We start from the raw sequence: 23,238 nt of genomic DNA on the forward strand, positions 1-23,238 counted from the left end.
CGATTATATGCATGCTGAGCTGAATGTATGCATAATGTTGGTGACAAACAAGCAAACAAGTGCGTTTTTTAAACAGAACATTATAGATAGATATATATATGTGCACATATGCATATATATACATCTACTGTGTTAAGTGTATAGCGTATGAGGAGTTTTATTAAACCCACCAAAATAGCAACGCAAGCATAAATGCTTGCTTCCCAGGATGCTTAAAGGATAATCCCTTTCGGCATAATAAATAAAGTAGTAATTGCAAAATATAAAGCAAAAATGGATCAACATTTGTTCATTTATATATATATATATATATATATGTGCGGATGTGAACAAGAGTACGTGTGACTGAATATGCAAGTAGTGGTAAGCACTCATTTAAAACTTAGGCTATATCATGCGTATAGACTGTGCATATATTCGTACCACAGAAAACTATTAAGAGATTTTTCGTATAGCACAACCATACACACACACACACACACACACACACACATGCATGCATGCATGCAAGCCCGCGTGCTTACAGTTACGCATAGAATGTAAGCATCCATAAGTTAGCACATTCCAGCATATCCAACTTTGAGTTATGCTTAGAAAATGCTTTGCTATCTGCTGGCAAAGAATTTTTATGCAAATTATACAAGAGTTTTCGACACACGACCGTACCATATATATATATGTATAACTTATACGTAAGCAAACAAAAAATAAAAGAATAACACAAATTCCAAGCTATGAATCAGTGCATTTACAAACACAAGCACCCAAGCATGCATTATCATTTACATATTGTATGAAAACAGACATACATACGCTCTTCGCCACGTATTGATGTAAATGTATATTTAGTAACATTTATGGAAAATATTAATCTATGCAAATATAATGAAAATATGATGAATTAAAAGGCTTAGACGTCCTTCTTCTTTATCTCTCTTTCTCTCTTTCTCTCTCTCTCTCTCTCTTTCTCTTTCTATCTCGGTTTCTTTTCTCACTACTCCGATATCTGATAAACAGTATGCATCATTAATTCCATTAAATAATTTCAAATGAGTTCTCTTAGATTTTCACTGCGACCCTTAAAAAATTTTTCGCCCGCTCTCGTAACTCGTACATGTTTAATCACACTTATGTATATTATGTATATGTATAAAAAAAAAAAAAATAAATAAATTCAAGCACAATTACATAAGCATTTTCATTCATTCATATGTTAGATATTTTATTTACATGTACACGCATTAAAACTGATCAATTTTATTGATTTTTTATCAACTGTAAAATATTCAAATTTTCTCTATAAAGAGCTTTTAGTCTTATATGCTTTAAAAGCGCTGAGGAATATCAAGTTAGTCATAACGTTGGTAACGTGGCAAAGTAATAATCACCAGAAATCATTTTGCGAGGAAATTGTACAATTTTCGTCGGTTTAGATAGTAAATTTGAAAAATTTGGAGAATAAAATTTTTTCTTTGAAATTTTACGATTTATACATCAGTCTAAATTAATTTCCTTAAATTGTAAATTGGCACAGATCCTTCAGATACGTTGAAACCAGGTAATGTGACTTTCAAGAGTTGAAATCTACATCAATTAGTTAAAGTCTAGTAAAGAGAGAGCAGTAGTCAAAACAGAACAAGTAGAGACTCTTCGAGATTCGCTTTCAGTCAAGTAAACCTCTCCTTTTTGTTTCTTCTTTTTTTTTTTTATGTTTTGTTACATATACATCTAACTATATAATACCAGTAATATAATGCATTGCCTTCAGTATCAATATATACAAACTACGATTACGAATACTTTTGATTGCACACAAACCATATTTGCGAGTTAGTCGAAGTATTCGATTTCCTTTAGCAAAATATGCAAAATAATATGCCATTTCCTGTTTTATTGTATACGCATATGCACATGTTTGCATTTATTAATATATATACATGTACATATATATATATATATATATTCGTATATATATATATATATATATATAACCCATTCATCCGTATAACGTTTGCATGTGAAACATATGAATATTTTAATATATTTTTATTTGACTAATTTTCCAGCAGATATGTTTATTTCATTAGTGCCATTTAAATGGCTTTTTCTGTATTATTTTTCAAGATCTTAATCCTAGCACTTTTTAAAATATTAAATAACAAAAACAAAAAAAAATATATAAATAAATAAATAAAAACCATTTATATATCTATATAAAGTATGTACATGCATGTATGTACATACTAACTAAATAGATTGCCTACACTTTAAAGCAATTCATTTTAATATTTGAAATAATTTTCGTTGCCTACTTGCATGTACAATAAAAATCTGTTTAAGTATTAAGCCAATAAAAATGAAATTTAAACAAAGGTTTTACTTAATTATAAAACTTGATTGGATTCAAGCATATATGATATATATGAATATTCAATGCAAGTTCTATTGACAATTTATTTCTTTAAGGCTCGAATCTATCAAATTTAATCGAAAATAAGAAAGATAGATGGAAGAACAATATAGGATATGCTGCTTATTGTACGAAGAAGTTTTTGCCTTTGTCAAATCTCTCTAATTGTATGACATGGAAAACTAATGCCTTTGATGATCATGGAGATCTTTATACTTTAAATAATTCTATGGATATAATTAGTAATTAGTTAAAGTTTCAAAAAAAAAAACAATCAAACAACAAATTTCGTACAACCAGATTATTTCAGTGAGCATATAATCACTTATTTACCACATCAAGCGTTAATGCAATATCAAGCGATAAAATAATGGATGGATAAAAAATTTCTTCACGAAATTCGATGCTCCTGAGTTTCCGATTCCTGAAAATTAATTAATTAATGTTCATAATACATGTATAAGCAAGATTAGCTGTAGGTCGGAAAAATACCTACATCCACGATGTGTAAATGAGAATATTTTAATTTGTTTTTGTTATTAGGATCACGTTATCATTGCCTTAAGGGGGAAACGCTAATAAGCATTTCTGCAGTTGAAATTTGTAGTAAAGTAAATTAATATATTGCGCTGAAAATTCCCTTCACGAAAAGACGTACATAATAGATTTTTAGGTGAACATTATATGCTCGTAATATCTCCCCCTCTTCTCATTTTTTTCTTTATGTTAAAGAAGGCGAATGTGTGTACGTGGATTGGTTGAAAAGTTTTCGATCTGAAGAAATGAAAGAAAAATGAAAAAAAAAGCAATATCGGACTATCATTAAGTGATTGTTTGTGAAAAACAATACAACCATGGGGACTCTTAACGGTTATCTATCACGGCGGAACTTCAGATGACTGAATTCAAACCTAGCCGCACTAGTTTGGCTAACGACCTAACCCTGTAATCAATGATGAATACATTGCTCAACATGATGCTGAATGAGAATCGAGTTAAGGTTAAAGAAATAGTAGAGGCTAACAACACGTCCGTACAAATTGAACTAATGTCCGCGATAGCTAAAGGCATATTCGATGTCTGTAATGTCAAACTGGTGTGAATGGAATTTCTATTTATTTCCGCCCCATAACAATCATTATCTGTTTGTAAATATGCGAGGCATGCTAAAATTAGAAAGCTTTCGATCAAGCGATGAGTATATTGTGGAGACTTAAGGGTATTTTAGGATCCTGTTAGATATTGTTCTATAAAAAAACTAAGCTCTAGGGAAACATTGTATCATTCCTGCAAAACAATAGTAACGAATAAAGTTAAATCTTTCGGAACTTTTCAGCCAACGCTCGTACATATGCTTTGAAACAGATTTTACTACAAATTATTTTTATTAATAAAGAGATACTTGCACGTACATGCGGTATACGTTTGTCATAGAAATATTATTATTTGTGCCGTTCTTACACACGTACACCCATTTATTTTACGCCATTTTTAGCATCGTGCGGGGATTATCATGTAGTTGCCGTCATGAAAATATTTTACGCTTGCTATGTACGTATGTATTCATAAGAGTAGCAAATATCCTAACGGTTTAATCGAAACTAAATAAATTTCATAATAATATCAATTTCAATGCTAACATAATCAATAATAATCAATAATAATCCGCCTGAGTAGCCGAATAGGCAAAGAGTCTCGACTAACAAGTCAATGGTTGTGCGTTCAAATCTCAAGTGTGGTAGAATTTTCAATTAAGTCGATAGATAGCCTTAGATGCTAGTGCTCTAAGACTGCTTTAGTCTTAGAATTTATTCTCTGATTAAATTAATAATAATACTTTTATTAATAATAATTATAATAAGTTGACCATGGAAGTGCTAATAAATGGACGAATGCCTGAGAAGAATTTCCGAGTATAATGAGAGATATATATGTCTCTAATTAGAATTGTAACTGTATTCAAGCGTAATTTCGTTAAACGCACTAGAAATAGAAACTATTTTATGTTAACACCGAATATGTCTATTGTGTGTGTACGCTCTGTAGCTATTTTCATAGAATTGATTACTCATAAATTATTTTTTTTTTTTAACATTTCTTGGTTGCTTTGAGGTTGACTATTAAATTGAAATTAAAATGTTTTACTGTAAATATAAAGAATTTACGGTTAGTTTTTTTTTTTTTTTTTTTTGCTTTGCTCAGGTGATTATATTCATCATTATTTATGATTTATTTATTTGGACATTTTGCCACATTTTGTCAATTGATTTATCGGTTTTTAATTAATATTTTATATGCTTATTCACTTAAATTCACAAATGCAATTTGCGTAATAGGAAACCACACACACACACACACACACACACACACACACACACACACACACACAAAAAAGGAAAAAGTGAAAGTAGACTCACTTTGCCATTGCCTTGCTACAACAACAAGCAACATAAACATCCTAATGTATATGTATTTACTTAAATATTATTAAATGATGCAATCAACTATTTGTGCTCGCTGGTGCGGAAGTTAGTCAGCTTTTTGATGAAACTTTCAAAATTGCAATGGAAGAATTACTAAACTGCAAGTGATAGTTTTTAGTCTTAATCAAATTGCAAAGATAAAGATGTATTCGGTTAGCCTTCCGTTCAACGTTTAATAAAACTTACAAAGTCACAATAAATTATTAATTAGAAAAATGGCAATTAAATCATTTATTCTTCGTTGTGTTCGACAGAAATGATCCGCATTTAAAAGCTTCTTCATATGATTTTTTATAAAAGAATCAAAGCATTTTCTAACACATATATTCCTTATACCCCAATCATATGAAAAAAACATTTTTGTGAGTTAGCAACGTCTCTCCATTCGCCTTTCTATGTGTTCACCATGTCCTGGCATATATATCATCGATAAGAAGTATGCATAAAAGGGTCAATGGAACACAACTACTTGTTACTGTGAAACATTTATTGACCTAGCAATGTCTGTCTGTCCGTCTTCCCACATAGTTACTCTGCCGTATTATCTCATCACCAAGAAATACAAAAAAGGGGATCCATGAAACACAACTAATTGATACAGTGAAAGGTTCTGCCTGTCCGTGGACTGATCTCATTAATGTAGACAGAAAACTAAAACCTGGCATCGTTGGTTTCACGTGAAAGGAACAAATCATATCCAAGAAATGCTGTCAGTTGTTCACGAATAAATATCAAAAGACGTAGAAAACTGAGCTTGTAAAACTTACCGAGAATAACTTTTGGTAGATATACGGCCCTAGAATTCATTTCAAATATTTATGAGAAGCATTTAAGTGTTGTATCGTCCAAGTATGCTCGACCTTTGCAGAAATCCTTGCACCTTTTGCACAACATTTTGAAATGGTAAGTATCCAAGATTCGTTATCTACTCAACTTAAACAAATATTCTAATAGTTCCCTTCAGACCTCCTAAGGTATGCAAATTTTCTGCTTATTTTATGTCTTTTTACCTACACGCATCAAATATATTCTAATTTAGATGAACTATATTTGGAAATATTTGTTATGGTCAAAGCTGAATACATTTATTATTTTAGTTTATGGATATATTATCAATTGACAACCGACAAACTAACTGTCAAATTACTGTTATTAGAATGTCATCACATGGCTGGAAGATAAAAACCACTAGTAACTGCGAACGACAAGACTACTGTGTCATATATAACATGACAGCTGTAATAAACGAATATTCAGCGCCAGTTTAAATTGGACGCAGCAACACAAACATACCTATATACATATATATATATATATATATATATATATATATGCTTACATATGTATGTATGCATGTATGAATATTTGTTTGTTTGTCTGCATGTGCGTGTGTGGTTTGTCGATTAGACAGCTGTCATTATAAAGCCTCATTAATAACCGCTGGCAGATAGTTAAAATGGTTTTTTTCGTGTTCAACCGCCACCGCCATCGCCACCGATAATAATGAAAGTCCCTAAGCTTTTAAAAATTACTGCTGACATCATTACTATTTCATTTATTTTAAATTGATTCCGACACAGAAATAGCAATGAAAGTTTAGAATATAATATAATATATATAAATAAAAGAAAAAAAAACGAAGAAAAACAAAACAAATATACTTTTAAAAAAGTGTACAACAATAATAACTGCTTGCATACAAAAAATATCAGAAATTTTTTTGTTTAAAGAAAACGGAAATTTTATTTAAAAGTGTTGACAGTTGACAAATTGCTTAAGCAAATAACCGACCAAAGGAAATTTACATTAACACGATGAAAAGAAAGATAATCCATTTACATAGACACACATGCCAGCACGCACAAATATTTGTCTCTAAAGGTATTTATTTGGTTTGAAACCGTAAAAAATGTAAGAATTTTTACTTAAATACTATAATGCAATGCTTACAATACCCAACAAATCTATATAATGCACATAAAGGCCTTAAACTAGAATATGTCGTCGCTGAAAGAATCATAAAAATAAAATTCAATCAAAAAAGCTCAAGGAGTTAAAATGTTCATCGAGTCAAATCGAGTGAAACTAGTGACTCGGTGAGCTTCATTCGTTCTTCCTCTGATTTGCTTGATAGAAACGTAAGATTCTTGGCATATTTACCTATTCTATGTTCTTCTTCTTCCATGGCAAGCCAGCGAATCGATAACAAATAATTTCACTGTTGAGTGAACAAGGTTCAGTGCGAATTCTTTCTCATTCTACCTATCTATCTGTCTATCTGTCTGTCTTCTTCTTCTATTGCTAGGCTAATGAAGCTTTTTTGATAACAAACAGTTTCAGCTTTTCATGGCCTACTAGTCAATAGAGAAAATTTTGAAATGGGCGATATCCTCAACCAAATGCCATTCGATAGCAAACATAGATTCAATATTTAACTCAGGCACCAGTAGTTAATCACGAGCAACCAGAAGATAGATGGAAACTTAGGCCCATGATCGCATTTGTGCAAAGATATTATATAAGATAGTAAAATGAATAGAATTAATCACATGAATAAATAAATATGGCCATTCAATCTGTAATATACATATATATATATATATATATATATATGTATATATGCGTGTGCCTGCGTGCTTGTACACTGTTGCATTCAAGATTAACTCAAAGGCGCCTATACTTAGTCGCTTTATATATGCACTCTTTAACTCCTTAATTACTTTAGGGCTGTGAAGAGTGTACGCGTCATAAACAAAATAAAATGTATACGAGAGATAAAATTAACTATTTATGATAAAAAAGCACGACTTGTCTGCTGGTTTCTTGGAAAATGTCGTTATTGAAAAGCAAAACTTTTACTATATTTGTATGAAATGTAATATAGAAAAATAAATTTGTGGGAGAATTTAAATTACAAAACGGAAAATTTCAATTAAATAGACCGACACTTTCTAATCCCAATTTTAATGCGTTCTTTTTTTTATATATATAAACACAAATATATATACACACAAATCATATATTTTTTTAAAATGTAATTCGAAATAATCAAAGTTCGAATGAGCTTCAAGGAATCGTCCCGGCAAAATTTGGGGTAAGGGAACATTGCACTCACAAAGCCGTGCAATCGAAATAACAATTAAACACACGTATGGACAGACATGGACGGACTAGTGCATGCGTAAACTTGTTTAAATAGATTCAGAATTTGAAACTAACCAAAAACACATATATATACTTTAAAGCTTTCCTGAAGCTGCCTTCCAGCCGTTCCAAACGTTTCAATAAAGAATGATATATTGATGTTCTGTAATATGGAATACGCGTGGAGGTACTGTAACATCTCTCATACAAATACTAATTTTTATACTTGTGTAGTTACAGTTTGTAAGTAATTAGCAAAAGAACCCTTTGTTGTTGTTTTCGAAAGCAGACACATTCTCAGTTCACTTCCTATTGTAAAAAAGATCATTCGAACAAGTTACTTAAAACGTGTACAGTTGCTTTTTTTCGTCAATATTTAACGCGAATGCGACTCTTTTTAATTTTCATTTTATAACTAAACTTTACTTACATATGTATACCTGTTTACTATTTTTTTACACACGTATTTTTATTAAAAAATGTATTTATAGCCATATACCTACCATGTTTGGTATATTAAGCGTTCGCGGACGTATAATACAGACAGAAGGACTTGAGCTAGACTCATCTTTTATTATACCGATCAATTGATAATCACTTTTCGAATCAATCTAAGCACGTCCGTCCATCTGTCTGTCTCTAGTTGAAAAAAACGATTCATTTGTCGATGTGAACGCGATTCTTTATTTAGTTTTTTATTGGCGCTCATGTGTCCTTCAAGCCATTACAACGTATTGTAATAAATTAAAATATCTGCCATAGATGGAAAAAGAAAGTAGAGTTATATAAAATGTTTTTAAACAATCTGAAGTGAAAGAAAAGAAAATTCAAGGTAAAGAGCAAAAAAAAGAAATTAAGAAGTTAACTAGGCCAGTAGGGAAGGTGAGAAAGCACATACCACACATTAACACTTTCGTCCAATACTAAATAACTAGCTAATCGCATTATTAGCGGCGAACACTTACGTCTGTAAGTGAGACAAGACCGTCTAAACTGTTGCAACTCTCTAGGCAGGGAATTATAAGCTCGTATAACTCTTAACTGAAAGGCCTTAGACCAAAGAGCACGTAGCTCGAGGAATTTACCAACGATTATTACGGGCTGACCTACTAAAAGAAAAGAGATTAAAACCTCCTTCGATCCTCGTCGTAGGATAATGTTGTAAAGGTTAAGCAGAAGTGTAACTTTAATAAAATTAACGAAGGAAAAACCTGAAAAACGTAAAACATAACCTGAGATAATGTTATGCCGCCTCAAGAAGAACGTGTATTTAATTATATAATTACATAGTACTCTCAATTGCTTTGAGTTTGGAATATTCGGGTATAAGGGTATAATTTATAGGTGGCATAATTGAAGCTATGACCAATCTAACTTTGATTTGAATGACATGACAATGAAGAAAAGTCTCTAAGTAGAAATTAACCCAAGGGTGCATCAAAGCCCTTATTATCGATAATTATGCCCAGGCATTTCAAGCGATTTATAATTTCAACATTGTCACTACCTACCCTTGGACCGAAATTTATATGTATGTTCGGGCGTCGACAAATTATCGCATAGATGTCAGCCCAATTCACCTCAAGCTCAGTCAGACAGTCCGAACCTTAGCCTATATTAGCTTAACATCGTTATCAACGCTAAGCCCAAATAAAATCTGCAAATCATCTGCAAACGCATGGGCCCTACATGAAGCTAGATTAGACATATTAATTTCTACTCATGGCGAGTATACGCGTCATAAACTCATAAAGGTTTAAGGATCATTGCAAATTTAATCGATATATATATCGTTCGATTTAAAGAATTTTCGTAAATTAAACGAGTTACTTAATTAAAATTCATAAATCTCATTTTAAAGAAGAGCATGACATTTACTGTTGTGTCGATATTTTCTCCTCGGACCTTGAAAATTTATGGTGGGGTCACGGAAACTTCTCAACAGGCCGTACCAATATCCGCAGCTGGTCTCCAAGGTGAAGAGTCTCTAGTCGATAGAATAATGTAGGTAAGGGAAGTCGGCAAATTAGATCGGTAACTTCGGGATAAGGATTGGCTCTGAAGATTGAGATAGTCGGGCTTGATTGGGAAGCAATAATATGGTTTATGTACTCGTTCTGGGTAAATAGAGATTTTCGGATCTTGTTCCTCGGATAGCAGTTACGTAACCAATTGTGGAACTTTCTTGCTAAAATTTTTAAGGGATTATCGCAAGATATATTCTTTTTAAATTATAACGATTATCAATTAACAATCAATTCAAAATTCATAAAGAATGAACGGACAAGTCGACTTGACATTTTACACTCATCAAGAGTTCTTGCAGTCTTAAAGAAAAAAGAGAAAATTAGTAAAAAGTCTACAAATCTTTTAGAGATTGAGTTAAAATAATTTAAGGACTATTATCAATTATTTCTCTAGTTATATTATTTTTTTGCTTTTTTTCGTTTTTGTGTTAATGAAAAAAAGAAAAAAAAGAATCTGCTCACTCATCTTTGAGGGTGTAAAAACAAATGCTTCATGATTACCACAACATTTCAATTGCCAAAGGCGCTCTTTAGTTTGAAAAAATGTTTCCAAACAGTTTTGGCAGCGGTAGGACCAGCAACAACAGCAGCAGCAGTTGCAAATTCTGTTTTGAAAAAAGCAGAGTAAAACAAACAAAAGCAACAATTGAATGAACTTTCTTTCCATTTCTTAATATTATAATGTTCTTTCACAAACATTCATTCAAAGCTGGCTGCCAGTGTAAATAGGGTTAAATAGTTGATGAGAACTTTTAAAAAACAATCACTAGAACGAATAAGCAGTGAAATGGAGAAGAAGAAAGATAAAAAAAAAAAAACGAATAAAAAAACTGTTTACAAAAAAAACTATGGTTTTTACACTTTATGCAAATGAAAACTTCGAACATAATCGTTAAAGAAAAAAACAAATTACATTATGAGTTTTTATTTAGTTATATAATTATATGAAATTATTATTAAATTTCAAACCATATATATGTATATATATGTATATATATTTATATATATGTGCGAACATTACCTATTTATTTATTATTTTGTTTTTTTGTTTTCTTACTATATAATAAAAACATATTTGCAAAATATTACCTTAACACTTTTTTGTTTTTATAATTTTTTTATAATCGCAAATTTCTTAACTTAATTCATTTTTATTGAATCCATAATTATTATTAATAAAAAAAAAATTTCAAACAATAAGGCTTTGAATAAATATGTATGGATTTGCTTATTAAGAGTTAAATTTTTATTAAAACATTTTTTTATACCGTACCTCAGCGCGCTACAAGGGCATATTATGTTTGTGAGGATATATACAGCGCCTAGAAGGACTTGAGATAGATTCGTCTCCCGCTACACCGGTTGATCGACTCATGGCCACTTTCTGAATCGAACTAAGCTTGACCACCCATCTATCTGTCCGTCCGACTTGTTGTCTTTTGCTCAGCCTGCATACATGCTGCACTTTTTGAGATACGTCGATGCAACTTGATACACCGACCTGTTTTGGCGCAAACATTAGTGCTATTGCAAATTGTTCGGATCGAAGCACTTTTTCGGCCATTTCATATAAAAAGCGCTATTGTTAAATGCCCTTATATTAATAACTGTATTAAGCAAAGTACTGTAGCGTATTAAATGATAGCCCATAGCGCCCTATAATGTTTTTACTTGTTGTATGCTCATGCAAACTGCGCATAATAATGACTTTATGTGAAAGTGTTTTAATATTTAATTTTATTCGTCTGTATGTTACTGAATAATACTGATGTTATCAAGAGTGTTTAATTAAAACACAAAAGAATAATAAGTAAAAACATTATAGCAAACCCCGACCCACTATTAAATATTCTACATCATCCTACAATTACTGTCCATCCCATAATAACTTTCGAAAATAAAGCTTAATAGGGGAACCGATTCGCCACATTTTCGATAGCCTTCGTTCTTGGATGAAAGGACGTCAGTGTCAGCGGATTTCATTAATACGTCTCAAAAATTACGTCCTGCCGATCGAACACATGAACAGATATCAAACGGACAGACAAGCCAATCGGGTCAATCTTAAGCCCTTCCATGTATTTATACTCTGCATCACAAGTGTCGTGTGGGTATGAAATGAAAAAAAAAGGAAAAACTCACATACACACATGCGAAAATATATATACTTTTTATTGCTATTATATAACTTGCATCGACAATAAAGAGTAATATTAATAATAATTTTCGCATCTTTTCCTTTCATTTATGTTAATTCTTTAATGTAACTGATTTATTTATATATTTAATTATTACATAATAAATTTAATTAAATGCAGTAACAACATACTTTAGTAGAGGTGTACATTATTGTTTTCAGAACGATATTGTCCACAATGCTATTAAAAATTTAAATAAAACATTTTACTGATAATCATTGTGTAGACCACGGAGTTTAATTTAATTTATTAAGTTATGTGTGTAGATGAATGTACTTTGCCTTTTTCGTCATATATATTTTATGTATTTAAAATAAATTCATGGGACTTTAAGTAGACTTTTAAATAAAACGCATTTAAGAAAAGTCAATAAATTGTCATTTATCTGAAAGATTTGATTTAAACTTCACCATCAGTCTAACCTTCCATCCATCTTCCTTCCACTCCACGCCCATACGTATTACAATTTAATATATTACTTTAAGGTCGAAATGAAAATTTTTGTTTTTTTCTAGTAACGAAAATTTCTCAAATGTAGTTAAACAAATATAAGGGGCAGGAAAGAAAGGTATCAAAGTCAGCCAGCGAATCTTCCCGTATCAAATTACGCTTGAGGAAAAATACATAACAAGCAATGCTGTGCTTGGCCCAAAGGCTTAGATACTAAGCTTTGAGCTTTTATTAAAATATCTGCCCTATTACGACAATAGGTCAACTAAAAGACGGAAGACTCGTCTTTAAACGAATCTCAAGTTTATCAAGAATTAATATATTAATCTGATTATTAAATAAAGAGAAAATTTATTACGCTTTCATCCTTCGGTAATAAGTATAACAATTAATTACATATCATTTTGTCGGTTAAACGCTCCGTTCTCATTTTACTCTCAAATAGTCCCTTTGCATATTTTGTTTTCTTTTTTATATCCACCACTGAAGGATGACTGTATACTCATTTTGTTTTCTTTTTTTTTTCATGGCAGACTCAAAAGGAAGCTTTAAAAATCCTATACAGCGCACGCATTCTTGATGAGCGTGAAATTCTGAATTGATTAAGTCATGTCTGTTTTTCTGTGTGTCTGCGTTGTGTTTGTTGTTGGCACTCTCCTGGTCGCAAAAATATAGATATCGACTTCAAATTTGGTAGAAACATGGGAAGATTTTGCTCGCAGGTTGGTATCGAAAATGGGTCAAATTAGTCAGAACAGGAGCCTGCAGTGGAGCGCAAACTGAAAGAAACTCCGTTTTTCTTAGCGAAAAATTGTGAATTTCCTCGTTACTCAAAAGAAATAAGAGTTAGAAAGATGATAATTGCCACTTTGAGAGTCGGAAGCGATAGAGTTTGTTAGTTATAATTTAACTATGATGGTCGTTTAATATGTAAAGTCTTGGGATGTTTAGAAAAAACCTGTCTTTTGAAAATTAAAATCTTAAGTAGACCAAGCGTTTATGTGGTGGGTATGCGCGATTCGTCCTCCATCGAATATAACTTTTTTACTTCCTTTTTCTTCCCTGATCAGCTACACATGTCAGATGGATTTATAGATACGGCGAGTGGAAAGAGGCAGGTAGCATTTGTGTATTGTCGAAAGTCAAGAGTCCTGCCAGGCTAGCATGATAGCAAAGTGTAGCAAACTTTCGTTCGTTTCGCACCCCAACACACAACTCTTGTAGAAAGTCAAGAGTCCTGCCAGGCTAGCATGATAGCAAAGTCTAGCAAACTTTCGTTCGTTTCTCACCCCAACACACAACTCTTGTGGAAAGTAAAGAGGCCTGCTCGGATAGCAGGATAGCTAAGTCTAGCAACTTTCGCTCGTTTCTCACCCCAATGTTATGCAATATGCTTCAATAAATATTTCGTAGAAAAACGTGCTGTACATGTGTTAGATATTTTCTTTATTTTTAATTCAAATTTACATTAGCGTCCTCCGCCGCTGATTTCCTTAGATTAAAAACGAATGACTTCAACGTTGCCCTGTTTCAAAAAAAAAATTTTCTTTTTTAATACTTTCTTTCATATATAATTATTCCATTATTCCTCCTAGCACTCTAAAAAAAAATGTTTTTAGGCTGTGCGATTTTATCCCTTTATAGAAAATATCTATTTAATAAAATTTACTGACATCGGTGCATATAATAGAGTTTGGGATTTCAGAAATGAAATTAGATAGTAATATTTCAGAAAAATCTTTTTTTTAATTGTATTGTAAACAAATTTGTAAATGGTTTTGAAAGTTGCCGGATAACTTAAATCGAATGCTTGTCTGTATTGCGAACTCTGAGATTTGACCCGCAACCGTTAAGTTGTTAGCCGCGGTCCTTTGCCTATTCGGCTACTCATTCGGATGCTTTTTATCTGTATATAAAACTACATTGTTGCCTGGGCTGGAGCTTATTTTTTTTTTGTTTAAATGATACGTATGTTGACAGGATGACTAGGATAATATTTACTGAAATCATATTTTAGAAACATTGATCAGCTAATATGGAACCATACTTACGCTGCCCTATGCCTTTCTCTGGATGTTACATAAAAGGAATAAGAAAATAATAAAAAAAAACGATAGAGTAATTCATGTCCTTCACTAAATATTGCTACAGAACGCCGCAGTTATTCATACGATGTCGTTTCAAAATAGGGCTATATATGGGAAGTAATCGAAAAAGTACCTTGATTGGAATATTCAACAGCGTTCGTTCTTGGGCCAAAACTTGTGATTGTATCAAATTTCATGCAAATGTCATCGGCCCTTTCACTTTCAGATGATACATAAGAAGGCAAGAGGGACAGACATGTTCAGAGAGAGAGAGAGAGAGAGAGAGAGATTCTTAGTCGATTAAACCATTCTAGATGTTGCACACATCATCACAAACTTAATCAATCCTTGTACCGGAAGTGATGTAGCGTATCACAATTACGTCGAATTGTCAGTTCTCAATATTTGTAGCTTTATAGAAATTTTGAAAACAAATTAACAACCCTGTGCTTGAAAACTTTTCTATTTTTCTACATTAATTTCCATTAAGTAATCACCCAGACTGTTGATCAAATATTTAAAAATGAAATCAATTGTGAAATTATACATCAATTCACTAATCATTTTTGGTCAAAAAATATCAAAATAAGACAAAGTGAAAAAATTGATTAAATTAAATTCAATTTTTTGTAAAGAAGAAGCATCAAAAATAATCAACATCTACGATAATTAAATGCTAAAAGGAGGGCAGAAACAAACGAAAAAAAAAAAAAAAACGGAAAAAAAACCGAGCATTTATGAGAATATTAAAAGTTTGATGTAAGCTGAGATATGCTAAAAATATTAAATTACGAATTTGTTGGTCCAGAATAATGATCAGGATTGTTAATAAACAAATTTTCTATTAATAGTCAAAGTTTACGGTTCGGAAAATTGCTGTATGCTTTTTTTCCCCCCTTCTTATCTGTTATTCTTCTACGTTAGTAACAAAAAAATTATTTGAAAACATGCACAAGTCATTTGGAATTCAATGCGTAACGAAGATTATATGCGCTAAATAGGATTCCATTTATTATTGGGAAAACGAAAAGAGAAATAATTAAGAAAATTATAGAGTCGCCATGGATAGCTTTCTGTTTAGGCATTACTACCTACAGTAAAATTCATTATTATTTCGCTACCTTTTTTTATTGGTTTTAAGCAGAGGATTTTCTAAAATGTTATTAAATTACAGTTAAGAAAGAAAAGTTCTTTTAGTTTAAGAGATATCCGAAGTATACGCTGTAATGATGAAAGATTTCTTCATTGCTCAAAACAACGAAAAAATCGCATTTTTGCTTTACTTGAAGTTTCATTAAGAAAGAGTATAAAATTTATAGGATGATGTGTAAGAAAAGTCGTTTCTTTAACACCACAACTATCGGGCGCATCATTTTGATTCCTTTAAATTTTCGACCTTCAAAAAAAAAAGTAATCACAAGTTTTGATGAGTTCTACTTAGGGACCTTCATGAAGGAACCTTCAGAATATCTCTAATAAGTTTTCTTCCACTTAGTCTAGTTTGCGATATATCGATGACATAAACCTATTTCTACCAAAAGGAATCGCTTTGAAACGGACGCTGTAGTTTGGTACAGAACACTTCTTCATCGATTGAAGTGGTAGACCACTGTTAGTATTTTTTCGTATGGAAGGAAAAGTAGGAGGATAGTAATATCTAAAGAGTAAGAAAAAGAAATATGACAATGCCGCAGACATTTTTAGCTCAAGGAGCTCTGGGGCAACCAGCCTAACGGGTCCAAACTCGCAAACTAAACAAAAAAAAAGACATGTAATCTGCACTCTTGTATCCAGTGAAACTCATAGCGGTTTTCGAAAAACTGTTTGGGTGAAAATGTGCAATTTTCCACCAAAAAAAAAAAATATTCTTTTATTACTAAAATAGATTTCAATGCACTGTTTCGCCGGACAATGATGTTTTGAAGGAACAGTAAAAAATTCAAATGCTAAAAATGATTTATGCCGCTTTTCGATTTCACCAACAGTGTTCCGAGATGACAGCTTTGAAAATTTTCGCATGTGTTTTTCACAATGTGTACTTATCCCAATGAACACAGTACGCAAATTGCACTATTACCTTGGGTACCAGTATCGATATTCGGAACTTTAACGAGTTTTAGAATATTAGTCATAACGCCATCAAAGTTGCACATAGCAATGTCAGTCGCTACGTCCAATAGATATTGCATACAGAAAATCACGAAATTTCGGGGTAATTCGGGGCATTTTTGCGGGTAATGAATTTTTTTGCAACCTATCCTAGAATGTTGAAAGTATCTGCTAAGCAAAGCAAGGCACATCACAAGCACTTTTTAGCCGCGAATTTTCAATCGACCAAGGAGTATTTGTGGCAAATTTCGACTTCATATCTCCACTTTCACAAAAAAAGGAGGTCAAAGTTATGCCTTCTTGTGTACTCTCCAAATCTATTTCGTCGCCTTCAAAGTAAACCTCAAACGCAAATAATTTTCCTTGTTAGGAGTTTGGCTCGGCAAAAGGAATGCATTGTTCACAACGTCGCTATGATCGAAGAAAGCTGCTAATATTACTTTTGACATTTTGTACAGTTTTTCCAGTCTTGATCGAGCTTTTGCACGATATTCGCTCGATGAATTCGTTATTAACGGATCGTTTGTGTATGTGTCTCCAAACCCCGCCCCATATTACTTTGCAAACAAAAATGCAACTTCATTGCTTAACAAGCTTGTGGCGTTTATGACGCAAAAACTTGACACAGATGTCTGTCACAGTACCACCAATGTAAAGAGAGAAATATTTCTATTATTCGGTATAGCTGCGCAATTTAACTTGAATATTAATTTTACTCTTTGGTCATAGTATTAAATAGACAGGTACATGTGAAACGGCGGTATTTTCAGTGTTAATCTAGCGAACCTTTAAGCTATTGAAATAATACCTCGCCTATTGGGAAGCAGACAAGAAAAAACTCTATGAAAGGTTAGTGCAACTTATTTAAAAACTCACTTAGGATATGCATATAGTCGGAGCATGTTTAATCTATTACTTACAGTTAGGTCAGTTTATTCTTTCGTCCACCAAAAAAAGAAAAAAAAATAAAAAATAAAAATAAAAACTAAGTCGATGTTAATATTCTGTCTTCAGCTGTCATTACCGTCGCTGTTGCATATTTCAAAGCATTGACAATGCCTTCCAGGCTAGTTAGACCCTTCAAATAAAACATATTCATCGAGAAATACATGGTTTTCTTCTTACTAAGTACTTCTTACTAAGCTTAAAATGAAAACTAAAATTAGATAACAGTCGCGTAAATGCATTCTACTAACACATTTTAAAAAGTCATGGCAGCATAAATTACTCGGATAAAATAAGTAAATGCATTCTTCACTTTTCTTTTTTTTTTAAATTTAATAAATTTTTTAGTAACAATTTATTCCAAGTTCGATCATTTCTAATTTAATTCTAATCTGCAGTCGCTACAGATATTTTGTGCATTTTATGAACGACGCTTGCAATGTTGTTAAGGCTTACAAGCCACATCAAGGCCAACCCGAGGTAAACTCGAATGAACGTGCAAGGTTCCTTCTCTATTATAAGAACGGAAGCCTTTGTCATAGTGCATTGATTTTTTGTTTTTGTGCTTTTTCGTCACCAAAATGATGCATTCAATCGTTTCAAGGAATTTAATTAAATTTGTTCTTTTTAATTAAAAAAGAATTCTCTCTTTTCCCACTCATTGTCATTTCTATGAAATACTTAGGTAAACTAGAGTTGCAGCACAATGAAGACAAACACACAATTAACGAAAATCGATTTGTGATGACAAACATTAGCAAACAATAAATCCCTTGTAGACAAAGAGCATGATTATTAAACCAGCATAACCGGGCTCAACTTCTCGTAGAGTAGATATTATCTTTTTGTAACTTTTTATGTAACAGAAAATAATACCTTTCCCAATAATGCCTTTGCCAAAGTTAGAGACATTTATGTAACAAAGTAATATATTATATTAACATATTCAAAAGGTTAGACGGTCGGACGCACATGTTATTGTAAAGTTAACTAGTTCGACAGTAATAGGGGGTTTCATTTTTTATCCAACACATCTGCCGCTTACAGTCACGCTCAGGACGAGCTGATGCTAAGCTCTAAGCTGATCTACGACGTCACTTCACTTTACTGCTTGCTTGTCCAAAAAACGCTCTACAGACGATTACGTTCAAAAAGTGCCTAGAAGCCAATTTCTTTATCCGACGGGCGGCTTTACGTCGCAGGATACTCTGAACCCTGCCTTACTTACGGTCTTCTTCGGCCTTCATAGTTTTATGTGGGAGACCCGTGCAGCGTGATCGAATTTCCTCTCGCTAAACGCATACCAATTACTGGCCGCGCATATACTACCTAGGCTGCACCCATAGCCTATTCCTCTCTCTCCTCCTTTTTTCCACTTTTTTCTTTGTGTATAAATTTTAGTCTACAAATTTTCAATATATATTGGACTGAAAGTGAACAAGTACAGGGTCTTGTAGGGTATGTAATGCTGGTCCGTGGCTTACTATAAAGTTTTTACTCATTTCTTCTTTTAGTGAGGCAGAAATGAAAAATTGCCAAATGACTTTAACAAGTTGGCCTAACATGCTGCTCAGAGAACGAAAGAATTGCGTTGACCAAAAAATAGACTCGGTGAGGGACGCGCTTAATAAGATTAACTTAATAATATTTTTTCAACTCTTTCTTTGTCTTATTTTACAGCGATTGTCAAGTAAAGGAAAAAGTGCAACAAATTTAATTTCATATCACATTTAACTTCACTCTTAATCATTTTTGACATATTTTTCTTTTTTTTTTCTTTTTTTGTTCATTCCTTTATTGCTATTCTTCGAACTTTGAACAGTGTAGTAATAACTATTAGTTGATTTCCCGATTGATAATAAATTGATGAGATTTTACTTGGAAAGCACTTTAGTGTTATTAGATTCTATTGTGGTAATTGATTTTCTTGCTTTTGCTATTGTTGTCGTTACAATGTAATGCCAGGAATTAATTTACCTTAAATTATATTTCAGAATTAAATAGAAACAAACACGCAAATGTGAGAGTTTTTTATATAAATTTTCAAGGAATTTTCTCCACATGTGTGCTCATAATATATATATTCATGTATGTATATTTTCTATACTAATGAAAAATATTAAATTTGAGATTTATATAGAGACGTACGTAAGCATAAAAACACATAACTTTTTCATATATATGTACATAATATTTTCCCAAATATTCCTGTAGATGTATTTCCAAAAAGAATTCGTAATGATTAAAGCCTTACCCTTCTGCTGCTGTCATGCACTCGAACATATATATATATATATATATATATATATGTATGTATCTATATGTACATATATAAGAACTTATAACTCTTGACAGTTAAGTACGAGTCCTGTCAGTTCAACGTTAAGAATATAATATAAATGAACGTCCTTGAGATGTTGCTTTCCTCAAAATACTTTATGAAAAACGAAAAGAAAGACTAAATTCCTTCTTTTTTATTTCCTACAGCTATTGCAGTTGTACGTCTAATGTGAAGACAAGCTGTAGCTGACATGTTGTCGTTTATAAATAGTGTCTGTTTGCTAGGTCTTATGTTTTGACTTTCTTCTCTTTTAAGGTTAGCAAGTTCCTTTCTTGATTTTAATAATTTATTAAATGCAACTTCAAGTAATAATATTTAAAATTCTGATTTTAAAATCTCTCTCATGTGTGTTCCCCTAGAAAACATTATCATAAAGCGTTTGAAAAATAAATAAATAAATAAAGTACTTATGGTCACAAATGGATACTCGTCAGTTCTTTCTTTACTAAAGTGAGTGCTTATTTTAACAAAATAGTAACAAATATTTCATTGAAGGTATTCTTCATCGCTCACAGCATCTCATTTTTCGGAACCAATTTCCTTCAGGATATTGTCATAAGATGGAAGAGTTGCTCAGACAGACAACAAATCATCGAATGAATTACAAGTTAAAGAGTATTTGGCTCCATTTTTGGTTTTTGGCCATATGCATGGAAACCTTTTTTAGGCAGAAAATAAGTCGTCTCTGGTTGATACAAAGGCGACGGCAGTAGATTCTGGTTCAACGCTGATGATGTTTCCTGGATGGGTTTTACAATCTCAGGCCGAGTGCCGTCATATTAAAAAAACCGTTACTTCTCATATTTATTATCAGCATAATTGCATCACCTATCATTCACTACAGTTCGTCAACGATGGTTAAGTTGAATTTGAACAAATCGTAGTGCATTGCACTCAGTTCAATGGCGACGTTAACTGTGTTCAGTTTCATCCTCGTCATGCATTAAAGTTGCTGTGCTTGCAACATTATAGCCAGGTTTACCTGGATTAAGCTGCGTTTTACTTGGAATGAAAATGAAAAAAGTAAAGGTCTTCAATTTGAGGCACTTTTCCGGCATCGAATATGACTTATTCCAAACATCCAAAAAGCTTGCCGCGTACACTTTAACTAGAAAGCTTTTACTATTGCGTAAGGCTTAAACTTACTATTGAAAAACACTTACAGTGGAACAAAGTAAAAGTAAGAAATCTCTTTGAAGAAGACGCTAAGCAACTTGATACAAAATTGGAAGTAGAAAGAAGAATCACTAATGTTTGGCTAAAATTCGAAGAAATCTCCTCGAGAGAACATCAAGCGAGAACAGATTGTGTGATTTCGTTAGTAGTACCTGCTGATTACAAATCCCAATGTATTCCTCATCAATATTCCTCATGTGAAATAGGCATTGAAAGTTCCATAAAATATAAATATCACCTCTCTCAACGACGCTTCTTTCATTTTGGGTTTATGGTATGTTCACCCAACGAAAGATATGTCGTTTAGGTTCAACTATAAAAATGTTATAAGAATATGCCAGGAATTTCAAACGGCTTATTGTTAACAAAGTGCCGATCGCTAAACTTGCGAACTTACAATAAAGAAAAGAAGTCCTTCGATTCTTGCGCTATTTTTTGCCAGAAGTGAAGTTAAGAGTCTTAATTGCTTTGCTTGTTTTTGTATTACCTCGGAATCCTGGAACTGAATCCATGAAAAGATATGCGTCGCTTGCAATAAAAGAAACGCTTAGATGGCGGTTTGTAAACTTGGGACCTTTTGTTATATGAATCTTAAGATCGTGAAAATCTGTAATATAAGCTATGCAAAGTACTTTTGTCTTCAATATATTTTGCTTAAGAATGTATCAAATGTACGAAGGAGAAAGGTCTTGTGGTCATTTTAGCGCCCCTGAGGCAGCGGTAAACGGATCCATTATAGATCCATTATATATATAGAATTCTGGATTATTCTTATCGTTCTACACTGAAGTTAATATCGCTTCTTATTTATTTATACAGTTAGTCAGTCAGCCAGTCGGAATGTCCGTCCGATTATGTACTTTAACATGTTTCCTTTTTGGGCATTCCTTTCTATTTTATGGTAAAGAAGACGCAAGAACTTTCGCAACATCAGGTGAGAGGGAAATAAGAAATGAAAAATTTTGTCACTTAGCAAGAACCGTTTAAAGTCAACTCTTAATCAATTTCTGGCACGTGGTAATCTAAGTTCTTGAGCGTAAAATGTGTTATAGACACCATCATGAATTCATTTTTGGACTAAGGTCGATTTCGACTTTGAATTTTACATCAGCTTTGAAACTTGAAAATTTTATTTTGTAGATAAATTTTTTATACATTTTTTGTTTTCTTCTTTATGAGAAAATCTAACTCCTTAATGGAGTTAATTAATTTGTTGAAGTAAGTTTGCAAAAATCATAAGAGTCTTTGTAAATATTAAGAAATTCCTGATTACCGCTTATAAATTGTAAGACGGTTGCAGAAAATACCTTAAGAAGGAAGTAAAGAAGTACTGAGACTCTGTGCGCGTTCATTACATAGATTGCACATGGATTGTTAAAACAAAGTGAGCGACGCTTCGCTGAAATTTAGGTAATTATCCCTTATGCTTAGATTAATGGAACTTAAAACTTCCCTTTTAATGTAAAGAGTAATCGCTTTTAGCGCGGGGAATAGATATAGATATGTTGATGACACGCTAATCGAGCAAAAAACTATCGAAATTCAAACTCGTTGTTGTAGAGGAGAAGAGGAAGATTTTAAATAATAAATTAGAAAAGCAATGAAATCTTCTCGATAAAGGACTAGCAAGCCAATTACCCCAGGCACTAAAATGATCAAAAAAATCGAGATTTAATTATGTAGTTTCTTAATTTTTACGATCAAGTCTTTCAAGTTTAGTTAAAAAAGCTGATGGACAAAATATGATGTGTTACTGCGAGTCCCTAAAATTTACTTAAAAAGAGTGAAAATAAATTTGCCTTGGAATTTGACAAATTCATTGCTTTGAAGTTACTTATATTTTAAGGCATGAAGTGAACTAATTTTAC

The 23,238-nt window shown here is 32.2% G+C and overlaps 1 protein-coding gene across 2 annotated transcripts in view; it reads right to left on the bottom strand.

Moving 5' to 3' along the window:
• The window catches only part of LOC119641961 (hemicentin-1), a 257,082-nt gene that overhangs the window by 171,119 nt on the left and 62,725 nt on the right, over window positions 1-23,238 (bottom strand). Inside the window, exon 1 of one of the 2 annotated variants that reach the window (XM_038040897.1) lies at window positions 11,338-11,603. The exons of the other annotated variant lie outside the window; for it this stretch is intronic. The gene's annotated coding sequence lies outside the window, so the exon portion shown is untranslated. Of the gene's footprint in view, window positions 1-11,337; window positions 11,604-23,238 lie in introns of those variants that run through there. 2 annotated transcript variants of the gene reach the window in all.

The sequence above is a fragment of the Glossina fuscipes genome, unplaced genomic scaffold (genome assembly GCF_014805625.2).
Source record: "Glossina fuscipes isolate IAEA_lab_2018 unplaced genomic scaffold, Yale_Gfus_2 197, whole genome shotgun sequence".
NCBI classification, from domain to species: Eukaryota; Metazoa; Arthropoda; class Insecta; order Diptera; family Glossinidae; genus Glossina; species Glossina fuscipes.